The sequence below is a fragment of the Protopterus annectens genome, chromosome 7.part1, assembly GCF_019279795.1.
Source record: "Protopterus annectens isolate FY-2018-M chromosome 7.part1, PAN1.0, whole genome shotgun sequence".
Classification (NCBI taxonomy): Eukaryota; Metazoa; Chordata; order Ceratodontiformes; family Protopteridae; genus Protopterus; species Protopterus annectens.
In genome coordinates this window covers 349,451,557-349,470,149 of record NC_056740.1, presented here as the reverse complement: position 1 = coordinate 349,470,149, position 18,593 = coordinate 349,451,557, and the positions used below count along the sequence as shown (strand labels likewise).

General features: G+C 40.4%; 1 protein-coding gene across 2 annotated transcripts in view; it reads left to right on the top strand.

The window, feature by feature from the left end:
• DENND6A (DENN domain containing 6A) overlaps nucleotides 1-18,593 on the top strand; it is a 1,110,795-nt gene that overhangs the window by 416,975 nt on the left and 675,227 nt on the right. The window lies entirely within an intron of this gene.

Genomic DNA, 18,593 nt, shown 5'->3' with positions numbered 1-18,593 from the left:
TGTCCATGGCACATAATATGCTTAGCAAGGGCATTTGTGTCTTTCTTGTTTCTAATGTCTCTCCAATGTTCCAGCATCCTGTCTTTGAGTTGTCTGTTACTCATGCCTACATAAAAAGCATGGCAGAAAGTGCAGTAACTAAAATAAACAATGTTCTTAGTCCTGCAATCAGCATAAAAGTTTGTGTCTATTTTAAAGTGCATATTAGGGTGCATGTAAGTAGGACTAGAGTGTATAAACTTGCAGGCTGTGCAATTCCTGCATTTAAAAGTACCATGCCTCTCCGACTGTAAAACCTTGTTAAAAGTAGAAGTATTGTAGCACAGATGCCTTTTCGAGGATCTGTTATTTTTAAAGGAAAAGTGTGGAACAGTATCTATGGCATTTCTTAATTCATCTACAGTATCCAAAATGCCCCAGTTCCTTTTGACAATATCACATATACTACTATCATCAGAAGAATATGTGAGAGGAAACCTAATCAATCCTGTCCTTTGTTCTGTAGCTATGGCTTCAGTGTTAGGTGCAGCAGCGTAATAAGGCCTGCATTTGCCCCCTCTCTCCTTATACGCATCAGTAATACAACTGTCAATATCCTTTTCCTTGTAGCCTATATCTAGAAAATCCATTTTCAAGGTCTCCAGGGCTTTGGCAAGCTGTTTATCATTATTATGAAGTCTCATGACCCTGTACACCTGTCCCTTCACAACATTTCGGGTAACATGCCTAGAATGCATGCTATCTCTATGGAGCAGATTATTCTTTCTTGTGGGTTTTCTATAAATTCTAGTTACTAGACTAGTCAAATCAGTTTTGCTCACCTTAACATCAAAAAATTCAATTTCATCAAAAGAATATTTAAAAGTAAATCTTAAAAAAAATCTGTAGACTGATGTAGGAACTCTATAAACTGCGTGAGACTCTCAACTGACTCCCTCCACAACAAAAAAATATTGTCAACAAATCTTACATACCATAAGATATGTTCAGAAAATCCCTCAGCTGGAATAATATGTCTCTCTCCCATTTTACCAACACAAGGTTGGCGTAGCTGTTGCCACAAGCTGTGCCCATTGCCACGCCAAGCTTTTGTGCATAAAATTGATCTTCAAACAAAAAGACATTGTTTTCTAAAACCAATTTTAAAGGGGCACAAATTAAGTTGATCTTGTCCAGAGTAAAACAATGGTTGACATGCATAAATTTCCTGACATTTTCTATATCCCAAGTATTGGGGATCACAGTAAAGAATGACTCTACATTCACTGTCACTAAAAGATAATCAGAACTCAAATCAGAAGTCGCCATATATAATCTTTGTAAGAAGGTCCTAGTATCTTTTAGGACAGTGTCACAAGTGTCCAACAGAGAATGCAAATTCTTTTCAATGTAAATAGAAAGTGGCTCGGTTACCCAACCTTTCCCAGACACTAGCGGGCGCATTGGTGGCAGCGTTAGATTTTTATATACTTTGGGTAAGCCATAAATGATTGGTATAAGTGGTTGCTGTACCTCAAAATATTTAAACAACTTATTATCGATCATACCTGTCATAAGCAGATCGAAAATAAGGAAGGAAACCTTCTCGGTCATATCATAAACAGCAGTTTTAGAAATACAGACATAAGTGGTGTCATCACACAACAATTTATGCATTTGTGTTTGATATAAGTCCTTGTCTAACACAACAACTCTACCACCCTTAACTGCTGGTCTAATCTCTAAGGATTTCAAGTTCTTGAGTTCATTGTGGGCTGCATATTCATCATTATTAAGATTAAAGTATCTCTTCTTTCTATTAGATTCAAATTCTCTTCTTATTTGCTTCTCAAAAGTCTGAATAAAGGTCTCTATCTTGGCATTGGGTGGTGGGATAAAAGTGCTGCGTTTTCTAAAGGAAGCAGTGTCAGTGTTAACAGTGTCAGGTAGCATCGCTTTCAATGTAAGAGCCCTACCAAACAATCTAAGATCAGCTAAAACACTAGTTAGCTCGGCTTCTCTGGCAGGGACGAATAATAAACCTTTGTTCAGCAATGCTAACTGTGCAGCAGTAAGCTGTACAGAGGAAATACTGCACTTTCTGCCATGGTTTTTATGTAGGCATGAGTAACAGACAACTCAAAGACAGGGTGCTGGAACATTGGAGAGACATTAGAAACAAGAAAGACACCAGTGCCCTTGCTAAGCATATTATGTGCCATGGACAGGAACATAATTTTAAATTCCTTGTGCTAGAGATCATTCCTGGGAGTTTAAGAGGGGGAGATCTTAGGAATCGCACAAAATCTGCAGAGCAAAAATGGATTCTGTCTCTTAATGCTGATAAAATACCAGGTCTTAATGAAGTTGTCTCTCTTAAGCCTTTTTAAAAGCTAGACCTTTCAAACACTGAGTATACGATTGTTTCCTATACATATTTTTTATATATTTTTTTTATCTTTTTTATTTGTTTCATTTGCCTGCTTTCTTGTTGTGACATTTTTCTCTTAGATAATTGATGCTTTTATTACTGCTTTAATTGACTAATTAACTTATAGTATTTAACTGCATTTGTTACTAATTTACAGCACTCTGATGAAGCGGTGAGAGCACACGTTGAAAGTGCTTACTCTCTTTTGTGTGCATTAAAGTTTATTGTTTTACTTTCAGCTGTGTTAGCTTCTGTACTTTTTTGTTTTTCTTAGATGTTATCTCACTGTGCTTGATTACATAGCATATTTTTTTAATGGAGTATTTTCAGGAATGCTTAAAATATGAAATAGCTGTCTTGTCTGTCTTATTTAACTCTTTCCATAGTGAGGTGGTGACAGATTAGTTGTTATCCTTGGTGTATTGTTGTTCACAAAGAGACTAATGTAAGTATTACTTTGTACAAATGTTTTTTGAAGTTCAGCTTCCCTATTTATGCCAATTAAGCAAGACTGGAAGATAGTTAAAATCACTGCATGCAGCCCTTGTAAAGCACTACAGTATTCTCTCACAGCCAGAGTCTGCATTTGAACTTCATACAGGAGGTCTGCAGCTAAAATCCAGGGAATATACTGGTGTATTGCAGACTAACATTTTGGCAGGTTATTGAAGGCAAGCTGAAGTACCGTTAAATTAACAGGAACTGTACTGTATTGCTGCAGCAGCAGCAGCGATTTCAGATGAGTGGAGACTTGATCACAGAGGTGAGTAACCTTTATTGGACCAATTGTACAATGAACTTTCGTAAGCTTTCAGTGTGTATGTACCTCCATTCTGGAATGTATTGTCATAGTCATGCAAATGATCATACTCTCTCAGTTGGCAAGTTTTTAATACCTTCATTAAATTATCACATTTAAAGATGCAGCGTGAGTTCACTTCCATTAGCAGAAAAGAAAACAAACCTTAATAACAATTTCCTTTATTATCATCATACGGTATGCAAGTTTTCTTTTTAACACTTTTCTTTCACTCCTACATTACATAAATTGCTCAGTTTTTGTCCTACCTTAAACTTACTCCTCCTCCTCCTGAACTTTATTCTGCATGTTTTGTTCCCACAAATTCCACTTATTTCTAGGAAATGTGTTCCTTCCCATCTCCAACTCTTTTTTTTTCTCTCATTTACAGTATTTAGCACTTCTGCTACATTTGGTTTTGATTTTTATTTCCATTTTCTAGTAGTTGTGTTTGTTAATTTTTTTGGCTGCCAGTAGCATTAAACTTAAGGCCTTATTTTGTGTAGGCAGTTCAGCTCCTGTATTCCAGGTCAAACTAATCATTTCCTTTGTCCCCCTCCCCATCATTACAGCTGTCACTCTGTAGGGAAATTTTTTAAATTTGCCAACTCATTGCATTCCCAAAAACGTTCCCAGTTTCCTCTGTCTTTCCCATCAAATCTCCATTATTTATTGTGTATCTTTGGGAAGATAGTTTTGTTTACTGTGGGCTAAAATACATGGTGCATACACTTTCATGCAAAAATCGTAAACCTTCTGGACTTTGTTGTATATGTGGGAGTCCTTCAAAAATGTCCCCATAATTTCTTTGTAATTTGTCTTTCTTTTCTCTTTTTCCGATCTTTCTTTATTGTCCAGTAATTTATATGCTCTGTTAATTCTTGTTTACAGTACTTTTGTTCTAGATTGAGCTAAAAAGTCTATCAAAGCTGGTATTTTGCTCATCATTCCCCTATTCCTTTCTCTTTGACTTTACTGTGTTATCAGTCCCTGATTGGACTGCAACTAAAATATTTGCTTCTCTAACTCCTGAATAGCCTTATCCCACTCTGTTACCTTTTCCTCCTAAGTTATTTGTTCCCAGTACCCAGGTTCCTTTGCTAATTTCCTCCAGTAAATTCCAGTCCCCTCTCACCTATTTTATATACACCTACTTGCAGATATCCCTAGTGGTAAAATCTCCTTTTGCCATTCCCACTCTGGCTTAGTTCTTGAAATACTCTCTGCTTCTTTCTGAGTATAATCTGTGTGACAGTTGCTGTTCTCTTTAATGACTTGCATGCAAAATCCTAGTGTTGCTTTATCTCATGAACTCCCCACTTCCTGTTTCTTCATTATCATCCTTTTCCACTTTGATTTGTAAAAATAAATAAGTAAATAACTATCAAAACTTCCAACATACTCGCAAGCCCAAAAACAAGGGTCCTCTGCAGTGAACAGAGATGCAGAAATTGATACTAGCAGCCCCGAAGCCTTGCCTAGTTGTCCCATTCTGGATTCTGTCAGGAGACATCTGTCTTCATGAGAGTCTCATAATAGACAATTAGATAAAGGCACAGATAAAATATAGCATTCCTTTCCTGACCCAGCCTTTCTCATCATCTGTTCCCTTGCCTGATTTTCTATCCCATTAGAAATTCTCCATAAGGGGAGAGAACCTCAACTTCCTTAATAAACAGAAGTTCCTATTTATTCTAAGGACCGTTTAGTGCAAAAAATAAGACAATACTTCAGGCTCATTTGGGAGCCAAGTGACTTTAACACCTATATCCAAAAAGAAGTCTTTTGTATGCTGCATTGTTGTACAGTACTACAGTTTCTATCAGAAAAAGACTGAATGTGCTGTTTGGATTTCCAAGTTACCACATCAAGCTGTCAGAGCTTCCGGATAAGAGCCAGGCATTACCAGTTCTAGATTCCTCCATTCAGACTCATCTCAGGCCCCAGGATGTTGACCGAATGAATGCATGTCAATAGCAGTAGCCCACAAGAGATGCAGGGAGTGAAGATTTTCATGTACCTGGATGACTAGCTCGTGACTGCTCCTTCAGCTCAGGCTTTAAGTAAAGCAAAGAAATCTCTGAACAAAATATTCCAGTCTGTTGGTGTTAGTTATCTTTGCAAACCTGCAGTTGACAAATTCCCAGTTGCTGACTTTCACTGGCTGCAGTTTGGACAACATTCTTTGTAAGGCAGGTCTTTCAGAATGGTGGGTGTAATTCCTACAATCAGGAGCTCTGTCTTTTTGAACTCCTGAAGAAACTCATCTCATCTGTGCTCAAGACTTTGGGTCTTATGACAGAATTCATCCTCATGGTTTCCCACACCAGCTACCATGTGATCGTGATGCATTGGGCGTTAAGGGTCAAGAGGTCTCAGATATCAAATCCTGTGTTACATCAAGTTCATATTATTAGAGCATGCCAGAGGCATCTTCAGTGCTGGATGGAGTTCACAAATCTACCAGAGGCAGTTCCACAGCAGTAGCTGAACAGGAGTGGGGTGCTAATCTTGTGCAGAACATTTGCAGAGCCAGGAGCTGAGTAAGTGAGACTTTAGCTGTAGTTTGAATGAGTTTAGTGAGCAGTCCTGTCTTACTTCTAGGTGGATGGAGTTCTAGGGTTTTGTCACTTATTGGGAGTTGAGGGAACAGTCTGCCATTTTTTTAGATTTTGATTTTTATAGGAAATCTTTATCAGAAGAGAGCAAGCTTCTAGGTGGGTTGTATGGTTGTATAAGTTTGGCTAGAGATGGACAGTCATTTGGTTTCTTCATTCAGTTGTGATAATAGGGAATATGTGAGTTAGTAGGGTAGTTCAAGCCAGTGGAAGAGGTCTGAAGGCCAAACCATAATGAGATCTTTGGGGGAGGCTGGCCACATATTTTGCAACTTTGTAGAGATTGTTTAGTTGGGTTAGCTGGATGCTTGTCAGCATTGGTGCTGAGTCGAGGAAAGTAGATAGTAGTAGGTTAGTGGCAGCACGGCATCTTGTATTAGATAGGGTTTTACCCTATACACTGGTTAGTTTTTGGTCTGTTTTTTTCATTGTATGTTGAATGTGGAAGTCAAAATGTAGGTCTTCATCTGTGTAAACTCCTAGTAGTTCGGTTTATGTGACCACTTCTATTTTGATGTTGTTGGAAGAGATAACAGTGAAGGACATTTTCTTTACTGCAAGATGATTTGGAAGCAAAAAATTAGTTTTATTTTGTTAAGGTTTGGCATTAACTGGGAGGTAGGCAGACAGGTTTCTATAACAGTGAAGGATTCATAGGTCAGTTTTTATAAGGGAATCAAGTTTGTTTCCTGAGCAGATGATAGAATCATCTGCATAGTGTACTAAGGTAGTAGTCTTACTGGTCAGGTCAAGGTCATTAACAAAGCTGCTGAACAGGATAGGTCCCATTATGGATTTTTGTGGGACCCCAGCTGCAACGTAGAGAATGGATGAGATGTTAGTAAGCCATTTTACTGCCTGGAGAATGCTGCTGAAGTAACTAGAAAACCAGCATAGCAAGTAATTGCCAAGGCCTAGACTGGATAATTTTTGTAAGAATACAGGTTATGAGACTGTGTTGAAAGCTCTGTATAGATCTAGAAGGAGAACAGATTCAACTTTACCACCATTTCTCTTTGTGTTAACAGTTAATGAAGTTAAGGAGAGCATTGGAGGTACTGGGGTGGTGGGGGAAAATGCTGTGAAGGAGAGAAGAGTGCATTTTGGGTCTGAATGCACTTCATTTTTGATAGAGGGATGGCGATGGGTCTGTAACTGTTAAGTTTGGTAGAATGAGCACCTTTGTAGGTGAGGAGGATGTTAGATTTTATTCTATAGTAAAGGTATATAAGATTAATAAAGTAGTTTGTTAGAATTGAGACAGGGTAAGCTATGGCCTCTGCTGCCATTATCTAGATATTCACCAGGTAGATTGCTTGGTGCTAGGGAGGTGGGTTTTGCTTTATGTAGGAGTTTTTTGATGATAGCAGTGTGGACTTTTGGGAAATTATTAGAGTTTGCAATGTGTTCATGTCATTGTTTTGTTCAGAGCTGCTTAGTAAGTAAGAGACTAACTTAATAAAGTTAGTGTTAACTCAGTTGATATTGAAAATGAATTTGCTAGTTTTGAGTGTAGGTGAAAGCTGTGTTGAATGGCCAGGAGTTACAAGCTGGTTTATGGAAAACCAGAATAAATTGGGGTTCTGATAAGTATTTTGGAGGTTTGTGTAATTTTTTTGTCTAATTCAGTAAGGTATTTGGCTCTGTTTCTAAGTTCTCTGAATTTCTGATAGCTCAATAGAGTTTTGTTTGTGATCCAAGTTTTCCAGATAACCACTCTAAGTTTCATGAGATGTTTTATGCTTCTGGATAGTCAGTGTGTAGGATTTTACTTCATTTGTTTTTTGTTTTTTTTTTTTTTTTTAAGTAGGACCAGTTTATTTAGGATTTTTAGGCATTTGTCATTGAAGTGAGATACAGTGTCAAGTGGTAGGTGCTTAAGGTTAATCCAGTTATATTGTTTTAGGTATGAGATGAATGTGTCTTAGTTGAAATCTGAGATATTACGAGTCAATTAAAGTGACAATTTTTCTGGATATTTGTTTGCTTTATAATGAACATAGGGAGATGGTTGCTTAAAGAGTCTGAGAGCATCCAGGAGTTGAAGTGTTTATCTGGCATAAAAGTGAGTATCCAGTCTGTTGTGGTACCCTTGTTATTTTTAATGTTGAAATGAGTGCTGGTTAGCCGCTACCTGAGTTTTTGCTTCCGAATTGAAGTTTAAGTCTTCTAAAGCTAAGTACCCCATTGGGGATCCTTTTTTCTTGCACTAACCGATGTCAGAAAAAGTTAATAATTGTCTCGCCTGTGGAAAGCAAATACCACACCGAAACTACCACTCTTACTGCATAACTTGCCTAGGCCCAGACCACGACATCCCTCATTGTCGCTTCTGTGCTTTGTTCAACTCCAGAACTATCCATCGTCAGGCCCTTATTGTAGCCATATATTTTCATTTACAGTCCTCGAATTCCAATATGGCTTCAGTAAACCATCCAACAGCAGATCCGTAAAAACAAAGACAGAGACAGACCGCACAGGTCCAAACCTACCAATGACTCTTCCGTTAAGCTAGTCGTCAGTCCTCCGGTACTCAGTGAGGCACTTTCGCAGCCCCTGATGCCCACTTCATTTGATTTGCAGGCCGCTACCAAGACCCTTTTAAAGTCTGCTGCAAAACTCTTCTTTGTCTAAGGATCCTGCAGCCGTCTGTATCTTGGATGGGTCCGGAGCTGTTGAGCAGGCACTGGCATCTGAGGAAGCCCTTCGCACCACTGAATCTCGACACAAACCTATGTCTTCTTTCGCCACTACCATTCTTTTGAAAACAACCGAGTTCCTTAGGCCCAGGGTTCGAACCACACCCAAGAAACTGACTACCCACTCTGAGATGCCTGCTTCCTTGCCTCAGTCTCAAATGCTTAAAATGGTGGAAGACCTTATCATGCTGATCAGGGGGAAGCCAAGCTACCCCCTCAAAATTGGAAAGAGATCTGTCCCCAGTAGTTCTGTCTTAACAAGAGTCAGATGAATGTGATGCATCTGACTATGAAGACATACAACCCCTCTCCACTTATGAGGATTCTGATGCAGAGGACTCCATTCCTTCAGCCTCTCCCTCAAAGGATTTTTCCTTTGGAGAAACCCTGCATATGTTAAGGGAGCATTTCCAATGGGAAAGTCAGGACTACCCTCAGTCTAAAAAGAGACTCAGGGAATTCCTAGATCTTCCATAACACAGACCCTTGGCCATCCCTCCAGTTCTGGATGTGGTGGATGATGTTTTCCTTGAATCCAGCTTGACTCCTGATGCTTTACCTCCTGCTCCCAGAAAACCAGACAGGTACTACAGAGTTCCTGACTCACACAGATACCTTTTCATAAATCCTACGGCTAACCATGAGGTAATTTCTCAAGGGCCAAAAGGAATTAAAGCAACCTCTGCTAAGAATCCCACACCCTCAGACAGGGATTCCCGAGCATTAGACAGACGGGGTAAAAACGTATACACCTCAGCTACTTTTGCTATCAAGGCACTAAATTGTCAGTTCCATATGCTTAAATATCAGCAACATACTTTGGAATTCCTTAAACAAAAAATGTCTTCCTTTCCTGCTTGGGCAGAATCTAAAGATTTACAGGATTTAATGCATTCTGCAAATTATGTAACTAGAGACACTTTGCACTGTGGTTTTGATGCTCTAGAAGCTTCTTGCAGGCAGAAGTCACTGGATCTGTCATTAAAAGACATACATGGCTTAAGGAACAACCCCTGACAGACCATGTCATATCTAAAATTGCTGAATGCCCCCTTGCACAAAGATAACCTATTTGGCACTAAGGCAGAAGAGGTCTTAAAAAAGATGGAAGAAAAAGCAAAATCTATGCAAACGGTTAAATATTTCTTACAGGTACAGCCCCCTAGATTCAGCAGACATTGTCCCTCCAAGCACTGGTCCTTTCCTGCTCCGACTAAACAGGTCCACCCTAGGACCTGTGGAAACAGACCCCCTAAACAGCAGCCCCAGGGAATGCAGAGATCTAAGCAGTGGACTACCTCCACTTCAAAAACAGGGAGTTCTAAGCCCCATCCCCTTATGGTAAGAACTCAGAATGACTCACCTCCGCCCGACCTCCCCTCTGCCCACCCTCAATTACCCCTAGGAGGAAAACTCTCCTTTCACTTAAGCACCTGAGCCACCATTACTAAGGCCTAGTGGGTTCTGAACATTGTGTCTCAGGGATACAAATTCTCCTTCCACACCCTTCCAACCCCAAAAGGGTTCCCACATCTTCCACCAAATCAATGGGCAGAGGTTCAAAAGCAAATCTATTCCCTGCTCTCTATGGGGGCAATAGAATACGTTCCTACAGAACAGACAGGCCAAGGCTTCTATTTCAGACTTTTTCTGTTGCCCAGAAAAGAAGGTACCTGGTACCCCATCCTCGATGCATCCATTCTAAACACCTTCCTTGTGATCCCAAAATTCAAAATGCTCACCCTGCAGCAGCTGCTGCCCATGCTCTCCAAGGGCGCTTGGCTAGCCACCCTAGATCTAAAAGAGGCCTACCTCCACATTCCTATCAGGCAGGAAATATATCCACTTCAGGGCAGGATCTCAACACTTTCAGTTCTCTGCACTTCCCTTTGGCTTATCCACTATTCCCAGAGTTTTCACAAAATGTTTGGCTCCGGTCATTCCCTTTAGCAGGCAAAGAAATATTCAGATTTACCCATACTTAGATGACTGGCTTATTCAGGCAGACAGCCAGGAAACGCTGCTCAAGCACCTGGCCTTTGTAAAGACCCCACTAACCTCCCTAGGGTACACAATCAGTGAAAAGAAATCAAAGCAGATGCCCACCCAAAGGATGATCTTCCTGGGAGCAAGTCTGGACACAGCATCCCAGATGGCATACCTTACACCACAGAAACAAAATTTCCTGACAACCTACTTCTCTCAACTGGTTACCAGGCCCCAGCTTTCTGCAAGCTCTGGGGTTCATGGCATCCTGCATACTCCTCATTCTATATGCCAGACTGCATATGAGGAAGCATCAATGGTACCGAAAGAGCCTTTGGTGTCAACACTCTCAAGACCTGGAAACCCTTCTACCTATAATTCCTTGCCTCAGAAAATAATTTATTTGGTGGGCAACAGCATGATCCCACAACAAGGGATTGCCCTTTTCCCCACACCCTGTTACCCAGACCCTCACCACAGACACATCAGACTACCCTTGGGGAGCACACCTGGACGGAGGGTGCATACAGGGCCAATGGAGCCCACAGCAAATCCCTCTGCACATCAGTCAAAAAGAGATGATGGCTGTGCAGCACATCATAATAGCTTTCAAACCCCTTCTCTCTCCAGGGGTTTTCCTGATCAAAACAGACAACACCACTGTGATGTGGTACATCAGCAAGCATGGAGGGGACTCACTCCTACCCTCTATGCAGGCTGGCCATGACTCTTTTGCCCACAGCCTCTTCCATGCAACTACACCTGTTAGCACAATACCTACCAGGTTCTTTCAATTCCATGGCAGACCAGTTAAGCAGAAACCTTCTGGACCCACACCAAGTGGCAGCTCAACAGAAGTACCTTCACCCTAATAACTCAGAAATGGGGAACCCCGAAGGTCGACCTCTATGCCTTCCACACCAACCATCAGCTCAGCAAGTTCTGCACCAGGGAGCATCCCTGCATGGCTTGGAAAGTGGACGCCCTGTCCTTCCCCTGGGTCAACCTCTCGGTCTATGCCTTTCTTCCCCTACCTCTCATCCCCAAGGTACTGCTCAAAATAATGGAGGAAAACCAAGGACCATTCTAATAACTCCACACTGACCCAGACAACCTTGGTACCCCTTGCTGCGCAGCTTATACCCACTGCCTCCATGGCATCTTCCTCAGATTCCAAACCTCCTAACCCAGAGGGAAGGGGAATTCATGCATCCCCAATTGCAGACACTCATTTTGGCAGCTTGGCTTATTCCCTAACCCCTAACTAATCTACCATCCTCAGTAAACAGGTTCTGGATGTTCTCCATGAGGCCAGACGCCCTAGCACCAGAAAGTCTTATGCAGATAAATGGAAATGGTTCTGCACCTGGATCCAGGCTAAGGGGGCCAATATGGAACAGCCCTCCATCCCTCTCATTGTAGATTACTTAGCTGACCTACTACACAGTGGTCTCTCTTTCTCCTCTATTAAAATTCATGCCTTTGCTATTGCTGCTCATTTTCCCATTGAGCAGCCCCTTTTCTCACACCCTTTGATCAAACGGTTCCTCAGTGGGGCTAGCAACTTGAGGCCCCCCAGATGGGCACCAACACCAGTTCAGGACCTTAACTTTGTCTTAGAAAAGCTCACCCTGCCTCCTTTCGAACCAGCGTCTTCGGCAGAGCTAAAATTTCTCTCATGGAAGACAGCATCCCTTCTGGCCATCACTTCAGCCAGAAGAGTCTCTGAGCTGCAAGCACTCATGGTAGTGGAACCCTTCATCATCTTCCATGCAGACCGGGTATCCCTCAGAACTAACGCAATTTTCATGCCCAAGGTGGTGTCCAGTGTGGCTCTCAACCAATCCATTTGTTTGCCCACCTTCTTTCCTAATCCACAGAACAAGGGGGAAAGGATTCTTCACTCTCTAGATGTGCACAGACAGCTCAGATACTATCTGGACAGGACTAGAAAGTCTGATCAATTGCCTCTTAGTTTTGCTACAGGGGCAGAAGGCAAAGCCATCTCCAAGCAAACCATTTCCAAATGGATAGCGCACTGCATCCATTTATTCTACAAACAGTAAGCCTCCCCAAGGGGGTTAGGACAGACTCCACCAGAGCAGCCTCCATCTCCACAGCTTTCCTCAGAGGAGTCCCCACAAGGGACATCCTGGAGGCTGTCACATGGACATCTGTTCACACTTTACCAAGCATTACCACCTGCCTCTCTTTTCCAAATCCAGGGCAAGGTTTGCCTCTGCAGTCTTGCAGGGCATCCTAGCAAGTCCCTAGCTTCCTTGACTGCCTCTACCCATTTCCTCAGCTTTGGGAATCTACCCAAATGTGATGACTGCAACAGTGAAACACGAAGAACATAGTACAGTTGTGTACACTTACCATAAATGTAGATGTTCGAGTGAATTCACTGTTGCAGTCCTGGTTACCCTCCCTCCACCCCCCTTTATTCTTTTTCCCCTTTTTATTATCATTCTTCTTTGTTGTTCTCCTTTCCTTACAAAGGACATAGTGGTATTTATTTTCCACTGGTGGGGTTTTACCACCAGAGCCTGGCCTCCTACTTTTGGGGCTCTTGACAGGTTAGGGCAAGAAAAACTTATGTAATGACATCGGGTGCCTTCCTTTATACCACTGACGACCTGATGTCAGTCCTCAAGCAACAGCAGCCGACGCAGAAATACCAAGTCTCTGATATTCAGGCCGGCCGAGGGCTAAACCTGGCAGGGATAACCCAAATGTAATGACTGCAACAGTGAATACACTCAAACATCTACGTTTATGTAAGTGTACATAACTGTACTTTTTATAATCCTTGCAGTAGAATTGGTTTATTAGGTAACTGGAGAAAAAAAAAGGAATGTAGACATGGTCTGCTTAGACTTTTATTAAAGCATTTGACGCAGTACCATCAAAAAAAGTTAATGACCAGATCAAACAAGCTTGGAGTTGGGTTGAAGGGCACGGCTCAACAACGATGAGACAGAAGGACGTATAAGGTCATAATAAATAGAATTAACTTAAATGAAGGGGTGGTTAACAGTGAGGAACCACAGGAATTAACTACTGGATTAGTAGTCCAGTCTTTTTGTTTGTGTGTTTATGTGAGTGACATATGCAGAAGGCTTAGAAATATGTATTTTGTGGCTGATGTCACAAATATACTGTCAGGGCTGATCATAAGAAATTATATAAGTGACAAAAAGGGTTTTGCAAAATAGGAGTCATTTAAACTCTGGAAGTTTAAATTAAGAGCAGAATAATTCATCCAGTAGCAGTAACAAGCAAAAGGGTATAAACCAATCATTTTATATTTAAGGTGAGCGAGAAAGCTAATCCATTACTGAATAATGAACTTGTTCTAGATGGAGATGAATACATGAATATAGACACTGTGGTACTGAAAAGTAAATTATTCTTGTTAGAAAAAGACTTGCTCAAACTAAAAAGTACACAGTTTGAGAAATTTCATCTCCAAACTTGTATTGCTGAAGGCATTGTGCCTCGGGGTTTGAGAATTCTTAAAATGCCCGCTCAAGCGGACTGTGACCCTTTACTATTAAGTGAATGGCAGAAATTAAATCTACAGACTAGTGCTGGTTACTTAAAACTATTGTCTGACTTTGTTGAGAAAGAAGAAACAAAATTACTACTTCAGATCAAGAACAAATATCTTGATCTGTGTAAAAAATATGACCCTGCTTCGATTGTGAAGCCAATAAATGATATGCTTGAGAATGCTCATGTTTATTCTCGCAAGTTAATATAAATCAAGTTAAAAAAGATATATAGAGACAGACTAGATTTTTCACGAGGCCACGTCTTTATGTGGCCGAGAGTGGCTAACAATAACAACAGGGCCAATACTCAAACCCCTGTAGTTGAGTCAACTAATCAAGGAAGCATCATTGAGGTTCCCACTAATCGGACAGCCGCCACGACAATTTCCATCAATCGAGAGCCTGAAGATATCCAGGAAATGGATGAGGGGAGAGCTCAGATAACTAGCGACCTAAGTGACATCACGCCGATGACTGAGACAACAGTGGTAAGAAGGAAAACTATCACAACCACAGCACAAGTTTATCAAGAAGCGACTGGTGAAGCTTTGAATAGATGCGATCTTGATGATGGCATTCATACTTCTTTCTTAGAAAGCCTACGACCTCCAGGTCTGACTTTCCCTCTTCCATCCAGGAACAGGTCTATAAGCTGAGGAAGAGGAGACTTGAACCAGGGACAACAGAGAGGGAGAAGTATGACCAGAAGCAAAAGGAAGCACCCAGAAGGAACGGTGAGGCCATACACGATAAAGAAAGCTTTCATGAACAGCAAAAATTAATAGTTAATTTATCAACCTATACTCTATCCAGATATGAATGTAATGTGTTGGAAAAAGGACTTTCTTTTATCCCAACTGCTGACTCTGACATTACTGAAATTGTATTTGATATTAAGCTATTTACACTCAATTTAATGTTGAAAATTATGTCTGCTAACAATGGTGAAAATGGGGAATTTATGTTTACAAAACCAAGCTCTTTTTTACCCAAGTTAAATCCTTTGGTTTCTGCATTTGAACAGTTATGTCTAGATGATGTTTATAGAGTGTTTCATGAGCAAAAATTACACCCTAGTAGCAGCAGACAGTGCAATTTATCCAAGGATGAATTTACAGCATTAAATAATTTACAAACGAATCCATGTATCATGATACGCCCTGCAGACAAGGGAGGACAGATTGTAATTTTGAATAGGGAAGACTATGACAGGAGAATGCTTGTTTTATTAGCTGATGACACATTTTATAAAGTTATTACTTTATCACAAGTTAATAGAATGGTTGAATATGTACACAACAAGCTAAGGGAAATAGCCATGATGGGTCTCATTGATGAAAATTTATTAAAAAACCTCCTTATATTTAACCCCACTACCCCAGTGATTCAAGGATTACCCAAGGTACACAAAAGCAGGGCAAATCCTCCTACGAGGCCCATTGTAGCTGGAAGCAACTGGTGCAGAGTCCATTTCTATTTTTGTGGAGAAATTCCTTAGGAATTTGATCAAACAATCAGACTATATCTTGAAGGACACTGAACATTTTGTGAGAGAGTTGCACAGATTTGCATGTGGAAGAGAGCAAGAAGCCTGTAAACAACAAATGCTGTTAGTTACCGTTGATGTGGTGTCACTTTTCACTGTTGTTCCAAATGATTTGGGGATTAATAGTGTAACTCAGTTAATGCTTGAAACCAGGGAGTATGATAGAGATATGGTGGACCTAATACGGTTACTACTAGGTCTGGTACTGGAGAATAATGTGTTCATGTTCAGGGACAAGGTCTACTGGCAATGCAACGGGGTAGCCATGGGAACATTATGCGCTAACAGTTATGCGAATGCTGTAATGTCCAAATGGGAACAAGATAATTTGGTCGTGAGTGACTTTAAAGATGACATATTATTTTTTCGCAGGTTTGTAGATGACCTCTTCCTTTTATGGGGGGGGTCTATAGAACAGCTAATGATGTTTGTAGACTATATTAATGCTTCAACACATTTCCTTAAATTCACCATGAACTGTTCATATACTGAAGTTAGCTTTCTAGATGTCTCTATTATACAAGAACTTAATGGTGCACTGAACACTAAAATGTTTAGGAAGGGATGTCATGTGAACAGTTTACTAAGAAAAGACAGCTTGCACCCTCAATACATTTTTCAGAATGTTGCACAGAATCAAGCTTACAGGGCGTCTAGATTGAATGCTAGAGAAACAGATTTTATGGAACAACTAGACAAGATAAATATAGAACTAGTAGAGAGGGGCTATGACCAGAAACTTGTCAATCAAAGTATTAGGACAGTGAGAAACTCTAGACACAGTAGTGCCAGGCCCTATTTCGCTGAACAGGTAGAGAGTGATATATGCAACGGGGGTCAACAGAAACAAATCTCACAACCACTTAAAATGTGTTTTAGCTATTCTAGAAATATAAGACACTACACAGACATCATAGGCAAGCATTGGAATATCTTGACATCTGATAAACAAGTTAGCAACCTGATAGGAACACATCCACAGTTTACTTTTAAAAATAAGAAGTCTCTAAGGCGACGACTTTGCAATCCCAGAGACCAAATCAGGACTGAGGATATACCAGGGACTAAGCCGTGCACTAGGTGCCAGTTCTGTAAATTTATAAATCAAGATATGGAGGTTCTGCATCCAGACACTGGTGTAACTTATACACCAAGAACCAATGCAAGGTGTGATGCTTCACATGTGGTTTACCTTGCTACTTGCAAAGTATGCAGTAAATTCTACGTGGGAAAAACTGACAAACTATTAAGGGATAGGATCAGGGAACACATATACCATATTAAGAAGGGTAGTGTGTTCAATGCTTTAGCAAAACACATTAAAGAAACGAATGATCAACACACCTTTACATTTATGGTATTAGGTAAATGTTATGAGAACTTGAGGGGTGGTGACACCAGAGTTTAAACTGAGAACCTGGAGGCTAAATGGATTGTGAGATTAAGAGCTAACACAGGACATGGTCTTAATGACCATGTACCATTGAGACCCATCCTGAAAAATAGACCATTACGTAGGTAGAATCTGTTACATTTATTTGGTTTACATGTATTTGTAATATGCATTTTTTGTAATATTGCTTTTATGAAATGTGTTTTTGTAATGAAGTTTTTATATATTTTACTATGTATTTTACTGTGGGTTGAATACAACTGTTCTTTGTGCCTTTAAGAGTTTTTTCTTTTTAATCATGTGACTAGCTAATGCTTAGTATAAGAATGTGTGTTGAGTGCTGCTTTTTATACACCAGAAGAAGCCTTGTGGTAAAAGCGCTTGTGTGTCTTGTAATAAATCAGCTGAAGAAACTGGAGCCTTGCCTCTGCCTGCTTTTATTCTTCAAAAGGGTATAAACATTGAAATAAACATTTTGGCAAAGAAATTAAAAAAAATAGAATATGGGGCACTTGTAAAAAGATCTGAAGACTAGCGGGCATTGAGACAGAGCAACAGACAAGGCAAATCGTTCTAACATTCACAGAATGAGGTATCTGTAGAAGAAAATAAGTTTTTATTCCTCCATGTGAGCAGCTGGTCAAACTCATATGAATTATTATGTGCAGTTCTGTAGACCTCACTTTCACCAGAACAGAAGCACTACATTGGGGATGGGGCTGGAGGCAATGACTAATACCTCTTTGAAGAAAGATTTGAAGGGTCTCGGAGAGATAGAAAGAGAGTGTGGTAAAATTGTTCAAGTGCCTCAGAGGGATGTTTTAGAGTCCACTGTTTCAGAAAAGAATATATAAGATGTGATATATTTTTTAATTTTAATTTATTTTTGTTATCTATGGTGTGGTGGATTATTGGAACAGCCTTCCTATCGAAATAGAGACAGATTTTAGGAATATGGGACAAGCAAAAAGCAGTTCTTGTACTGGATGATTAAGTAGGTTATGCAGCTTATCTAAAATATAGTCAGACAGCTTCAGTGGGTCAGCCAATCTTTAGCTGCCATAAAAAAAAATATTTGCTTCTTGGGGGGGCATGATGGGGTAGTGTAAGGAAGCAAGTGACCTTCTGCCAGTGTAATTAAGAAAGAATATTTCATTTTCTACAGCCGATCTCAATTACCTTAGGTCTATTTTTCGAGTGGAGGGAAAAGTTTATGTGATTGTATGTCTAGGACAGGCAGCTCAAAGAAAAAGTTCTCTTTCCTTCCTCTGATGATCTATCTCTTTAAGCTGTTATCAAGGTGGGAATGGCAGAAGTGGTCCACCAACCAGAGTATTCCTTCCCATAGAAGGCGAGCCCCAGCAATCTGCTCTCCAACTGATTTTGCAAGTGATACAAAAAAGTCCATGCCAAGTTTGATGCATTTTTTGGAAAAGTCTGCCAAGTATGTAGAGGAGATGAACAGAGCTTTGTCTTACCAGTCAATGACATTTCCCTTCTCCATGGAGAGAGAGAGAGATAATGCTGCTTTGAAGGATGTGATCATCAACCTGGGAACATAATACAAAGACCTCCTTGAAAAACT